Source organism: Bison bison, unplaced genomic scaffold (assembly GCF_000754665.1).
Source record: "Bison bison bison isolate TAMUID 2011002044 unplaced genomic scaffold, Bison_UMD1.0 scf7180017864068, whole genome shotgun sequence".
Taxonomy (NCBI): Eukaryota; Metazoa; Chordata; class Mammalia; order Artiodactyla; family Bovidae; genus Bison; species Bison bison.
In genome coordinates this window covers 4,256,325-4,262,664 of record NW_011494640.1, presented here as the reverse complement: position 1 = coordinate 4,262,664, position 6,340 = coordinate 4,256,325, and the positions used below count along the sequence as shown (strand labels likewise).

Here is a 6,340-nt window from a genome sequence, read left to right as displayed (position 1 = left end):
AACACAAGAGAGGGCCCCACACTGGCACCTGAAATATACACAAGAATGAGAGCCAGGCCCCCGAAGGTGGACCTCGTGCTTCCCAATCACACCACCAATTCCCATCCAGAGCCACTAAAAATCGGGCATGGTATTACAAAACTCAATGACTAAAGACGAAAATTTTAGCAGAACACTGAATGAAGACTCACCATATACAAAAATGAAGAACTATGGGCAGTAGATGACCTTGTGAAAACACAGCCAAAGGTCAGATATCTGCATGCCAAGGAGAGGTGCCGCAGAAGTAACCAATCTGCCAACAGCTTGATCTTTGCTGTCTGGCTTCCTGAACTGTAAGAAAGTAAATTTATGGTTTTTTCAGCCATCCATACATCTGTGATATCATGGCAGACCCAGCAAAACATAAAACATAACTGATTACACATACAGATCTGAACCCACATCACAGGAAGAGATGAGTAACTATAATATGTGATTAGCATTACTGGTTATGAACAAAATTTATAGGCATAAGATGAAGGACCAGTTCACCTGGCATAGGAATGACATGGGATCAGGGAAAGCATGTGAAAGGGACCATATGCTGCACCCATCAAAGCAAACTGTTCCAGGCAACACATTTTAAACAGGAATGACCAAGGGTTGCCAGTGTGAACAGTCTAGAATCATATCACGTGCATTTCAGTTTAAGGAAAGTATAATGTGACTACTCCTATTTTCCTCTGAGCTAATACAGTCTGGGTTTCAAAACAAAAGTTACGTTCATCAGGAAATTTTTTGGCTCTGACTGGTATAGAGAGTTAATGCACCGTACTGGGGACACCACAGAACAGGAGTTGCTCTCCTATCTTTGTCCACTTAACTATGTCACACCAAGCTACGTCTGTGAAAGGATTAAACGACCATCTCAATTCCAAACAAGAGTTACTAACTTGATAGCTGGGAGATGCAAAGCACGCATGCCATACTCAGACACCTGGGCATTTCTGTCCCCCATGAGCAGAAATAATCTTTAATAAGCTTCAGCTATCTTTGCTTGAAAGCTTGTATATGACCAGTGTATTGCAGTTTCAATTACATAATAAATTTCATATAAACCAATCAAATTAATCCAAAAAGTTACTGAATCTATGAAAACAAATTTGAACGCTTTGGACACACTTGATAATGCTTAAAAACTGCAGTCAATTTAGGTGTGGGTGAGCAACCATAAAAGAATGGAAAAAACTGTAAAAATGTAGATGTAGGAGTCTATTCAAATTGCTTTCTTGGGTTGCTTTTTTCAGTTTTGCTTTGCCTTAAAGAAACAAATTTTAAAGACAAGGCCTTGCAGAAGATACACTCTGGGTATACTTTATACAGAGAAAATAAACTCCTGCCACAGTGACCCACATCAAAAGACTAGCAAATGAATACACATATTTTTTTTAAAGACTTTTTTATGTGGACCATTTAAAAGTCTTTATTGAACTTGTTACAACATTGTTTCTTTTTTTTTTAGTGTTTTGGTTTTTGGGGCACAAGGCATGTGGGATCATCTCACCAACCAGGGTTCAAACCTGCACCTCCTGTATTAACCACTGGACTGCCAGGGAAGTCTCCTGAGTACACATTTAATGTGTTTTCAATTACAATCAAAGGTGTGTATGGATAATTTACTTTTTTTTGAGGTACTGACATTACCATACAGTATCATGTTAGTTTCAGGTGTACAACACAGTGCTTGCTGTGCTTACTTGCTCAGTCCTGTCTGACTCTTTGCAACCCCATGGACTGTAGCCCACTAAGCAAGAATACTGGAGTAGGTTGCCATGCCCTTCTCCAGGGGATCTTCCCAACCCAGGAATTGAACCCAGGTCTCCTGTATTGCAGGCTGATTCTTTACCATCTGAGTACAATGCAGTGATTTCATATTTTTACAGATTATACACCATATGAAGTTATTACAATATTATTGACTATATTCCCTGTGCTGTACCCCTGTGACTTTCTTATTTTATAACTAGTAGTTTCTACCTCTTAACCCCATTCACCTATTTCAACCATCCCCCTCCCCCCTGGATAATTTACTTTCCATTCACTAACCCTATTCAGTCTACCTAACAAGGTCACTGTAAGGATAAAATGAGATAGTGTATCAAGTCCTAACACAGTGGCTGCACAGAGGAGGCGTTCAATATTCTTTAGCTATGTACCCAGTCACCCACCTCAATTCTTCTAGACCCAACTTAACCTATCTATGTTCAAATATTAATGAAGAGGCTCCCTTGTGGCTCAACTAGTAAAGAATTCGCCTGCAATGCAGGAGACCTGGATTCAATCCCTGGGTTGGGAAGATCCCCTGGAGAAGGGAAAGGTGACCCACTTCAGTATTCTGGCCTGGAGAATTCCATGGACTGTTTAGTCCATGGCGTCACAAGGAGTTGAACACAACTGAGCGACTTTCACCTAGCCAGAAGCAGACCATTCTAGGGACCTAAATACATGCCAAAAGGATAAATATGGAAACATTATGTTTGATGGGCATGCAAACTAATGGAATTTAAGGAAGCAATTTTAAGAACCAAGAAACTGTCTTTCAAACCAGTATCTCTAGGTAATCACTATCACTTTTCAAACAAATAACACCAAATAAACCGCACTTAGTCACAATGCATCACCCATTTTACATAACACTGATGCTCAACTTGCTAACATTTTGTTTGGAATTTTTGCATCTATGCTCCTAAGCTGCTGCTGCTGCTAAGTCGCTTCAGTCATGTCCAACTCTGTGTGACTCCATGATGGCAGTCCATCAGGCTCCAACGTCCCTGGGATTCTCCAGGCAAGAACACTGGAGTGGGTTGCCATTTCCTTCTCCAATGCATCAAAGTGAAAAGTGAAAGTGAAGTCGCTCAGTCGTGTGGACTCTTAGCGACCCCATGGACTGGAGCCCAGCAGGCTCCTCCGTCCATGGGATTTTCCAGGCAAGAATACTGGAGTGGGGTGCCATTGCCTTCTCCAATGCTCCTAAGAGTGGTCTCCAATTTTTTAAAAATGACTTTGTTAGATTTTGGTACGGAGTTTACAGTGGGCTTGTGAAACTAGTTGGAAGTGCTCATAAAACCACTTTTTAAATTAAATAGTGCAGTTTAAGTGCTTTACTCTGGATTTTGACTGTTAAAATTAATGTTACTCTGCTCCACACTGTACATATAGATTCCTCATCTCTACTGCCACTGTCCTTATCTTCTGACATCTCATCCTCCCCATCTTCTATCTCCTTTGGGGAAAGACTCATTTTCTTCAGTTTCACCTTCATCTGTGTTCCTTCTTAAAAAGGACAAGACTATCAAGCATATCACAGGGCCTTCAACATTTCATGCTATATACCTCTTGCCTCTAATATTTGCGTTGTTTCCATTTGGAATAAATCTGTGTTAGGCCTCACCCTAGTTATTTTCATTCGGAATCTTTAACTCACACCAGCTAATATCAAAATGCATTGCAAAGATTATTTTTGGTATATGTTCGTAGGTTAGGTCTCCCAAACTCTCTCTCCTTTGCCACCATCTAGAAACGGAGCGACTTCCCTTTCACTTTTCACTATCATGCATTGGAGAAGAAAATGGCAACCCACTCATGTTCTTGCCTTGTGAATCCCAGGGACGGGGGAGCCTGGTGGGCTGCCGTCTATGGGGTCGCACAGAGTCGGACACGATTGAAGCAACTTAGCAGCAGCAGCAGCAGAAACGGAAACTCCTCAAGATAAAAAAGGAATTCCTCCCCTTTCCTCTCATTCTGCTCCCTTTACCACACGTTTTCAGACAACTTGGATGTTCTTAAAAATTTGTTAACTTCATTACCGACTGCTCAAATGGAAGCCCCCATAGCGGAACAAAATCAGCCTACATTTCAAGTTCCTTTACCTCTCCAGACTTGAGAACTCATTGTTAACCGGAGCAGCTTCCAGCTGGACTCCCATCAAAATTAACAACATAAATACAGGAGTCTCAAGCCAGGACCCTTAACCATCACTTTCAAAATTAATCCGCACAGGGTAGTCACAGACCCGTTCTCCTCGCCTTAAAACGAACGCCGGTGTGGGGCCCCGCCCACTGAGCCCGGAGGGCTTCCAGGCGCGGCCAGCTGGGACTGCGCGCCCCGGAAGAGGCTGCCGCACACCGCAGCTGCAGACTAGCCAAGAGAACGCTCCCAGGCACCGCTCCACACGCTAGACCCTAGCGGCACACAGCCGGGAAGAAAATGGCGCCCTCGTGACTAGGCCTTGCGCAATCAGAGCCGATGCTGCCTTTACGCCCCTCCCCAGCCGCCCTGGGAGGGGCGGGCGGCTAGCAAGACTGGGGGCGGGGTCACCAGCCCGCGGGCGTGGGGTGGGGGGTTGCCACGTACTGCGCCTGCGCGCAGGGGGCCATTTGGTCTTGGCGGGCCGTTTACACAGTCGGTCACCCGGCGTGAGTTCAAAGTTGCCGCCGCCGCTGCCGTTGAGGACAGCAGGGCGTGTGGTAAGCGGAGTAGAGTAAGCGAAGGTTCCCATACGTGCGGGGACCTGGCGGCGGTCACAAGCTAGGCACTTACTGTTGGTGGAGCTGTGGAAAGCAAACACGGCTCATAGAAACAGCCACTCTTTGCGGGCTGGTGAGCCAGGGGAGAAGTTCCAGGAGCTCACGTCCGTTAATCCGGTTAGGCAGCCACCTAGTCACTGCGGCGTGGTCGTTATTATCCGCCTTTTTCAAGCCTAGAAGGAGGCAGGACCCTAACGCGAGGCGGAGTGGAGACCACAAACTGGCAGTTGGCCTCTTGATCCTGGAGAATTTCCCCTCGCTGCCCACCAGCGTCTGAAGCTGCCTTCAAAGCAGTTAGTGACAGTAATGTAACCAAAAGTAGGGTTCTGCTTGCTGCCCAAAAGCCAATGAAGAGGCAAGGTTTGTGGAAAGAAAAGCTTGCTTTATTTTGGATGCTGGCAAGCCAGGGAGGAGGAGGAGGCAGATACCCAAAGGCTGACCGCCGGCCCCGCCCCGCACCGTACCCCACCCTCTCCCACCTCTCCGGGCACCTCCCTCTTACCACCCTCACTAGCCCCCACAAGCAGTCAGGGGGCAATAGGTTTTATAGACAAGGAGGGGCTTACACATAGAAACGGAGACAGTCATCTTCGAATTGGTTGTTAGTCTGGCCGTGGTCATCTTCAGTGTTTTAAGTAATCTTTAGTTCCAGGGTCAGTTACTGTTTCGATGAAACCAGTTCTTGAAATTGTGGCAGCTTATATTATGGGCACCATGTAGTTAACTTCCTCCAGCTGGTGGAGGGGTTTCAGTATTTATAAGATGGCTCACAAGATGTGGCTCAAATATTAATCTATAGCCCTTGAGAAGGAGCTAAAGGTCCTTGACTTTGCTTAATGACTAAGCTATTATTATTTGGTCTCCTTGACTGTTTTCCTTTGTTTCTGCATTTTCTCATTTTTCTGATTAAAATTATTCTTTGTCTAAAGTTTTTCCACAGACAAAAGGCAGGCAGAGGACATGGAGGGCAAGGACCATAGCATTCTGCTCTGTTTCAGTAATGATCACAGCTAAAACATTAATACCTGTATGTGTGCCAGGCATTGTACTGGTTGCTTTTCATATAGTTTATCATGGGCTTTTCAAAACAAATCTGTGACTCAGAATCTTCAGTTCAGTTCAGTTGCCTCCTACTCTTTGCAACCCCATGAACCGAAGCACTCCAGGCCTCCCTGTCCATCACCAACTCCCAGAGTCCACCCAAACCCATGTCCATTGAGTCGGTGTTGCCATCCAAGCATCTCATCCTCTGTCATCCCCTTCTCCTCCTGCCCTCAATCTTTCCCAGCATCAGGGTCTTTTCAAATGAGTCAGCTCTTCGCATCAGGTGGCCAAAGTATTGGAGCTGGTTTCATTTTACATTTAGGGAAATTGAGGCACACAGAGGTTAAGGAACTCATCCAAGGCCATTGATTTACATCCTCAGTTGCTTAATATGATCTCCTAGTTTCTTTAAGCCATCTTTAATATGTGCTTTCTCAACAGTCATTTGCACCATTAGGCCCTGTAGTAACAGATCAAAATTTTAGGAATTATACCCACATTGGGATTTTAAAAAGAGAGCCTTGAGTCACGTGTGTGTTTTGGGGAGTGAGAAGGCATGGCCCTGGATAAGGGACCCTGCCCTTGTCCTAGCTTCAGAAAGTCCCAAATTAGGGGAAAAAGAAAGCTCAACATTCAGAAAACTAAGATCATGGCATCCGGTCCCATCATTTCATGGGAAATAGATGGGGAAACTGTCAGACTTTATTTTTTTGGGCTCCAAAATCACT

The 6,340-nt window shown here is 44.9% G+C and overlaps 1 long non-coding RNA gene across 1 annotated transcript in view; it reads right to left on the bottom strand.

The window, feature by feature from the left end:
• The window catches only part of LOC104986417, a 3,289-nt gene extending 2,956 nt beyond the window's left edge, over positions 1-333 (bottom strand). Inside the window, exon 1 of the long non-coding RNA XR_825036.1 lies at positions 192-333. This is a non-coding gene — a long non-coding RNA (uncharacterized LOC104986417). The remainder of the gene's footprint in view (positions 1-191) is intronic.
• Between the last annotated feature and the right edge of the window lie 6,007 nt (positions 334-6,340).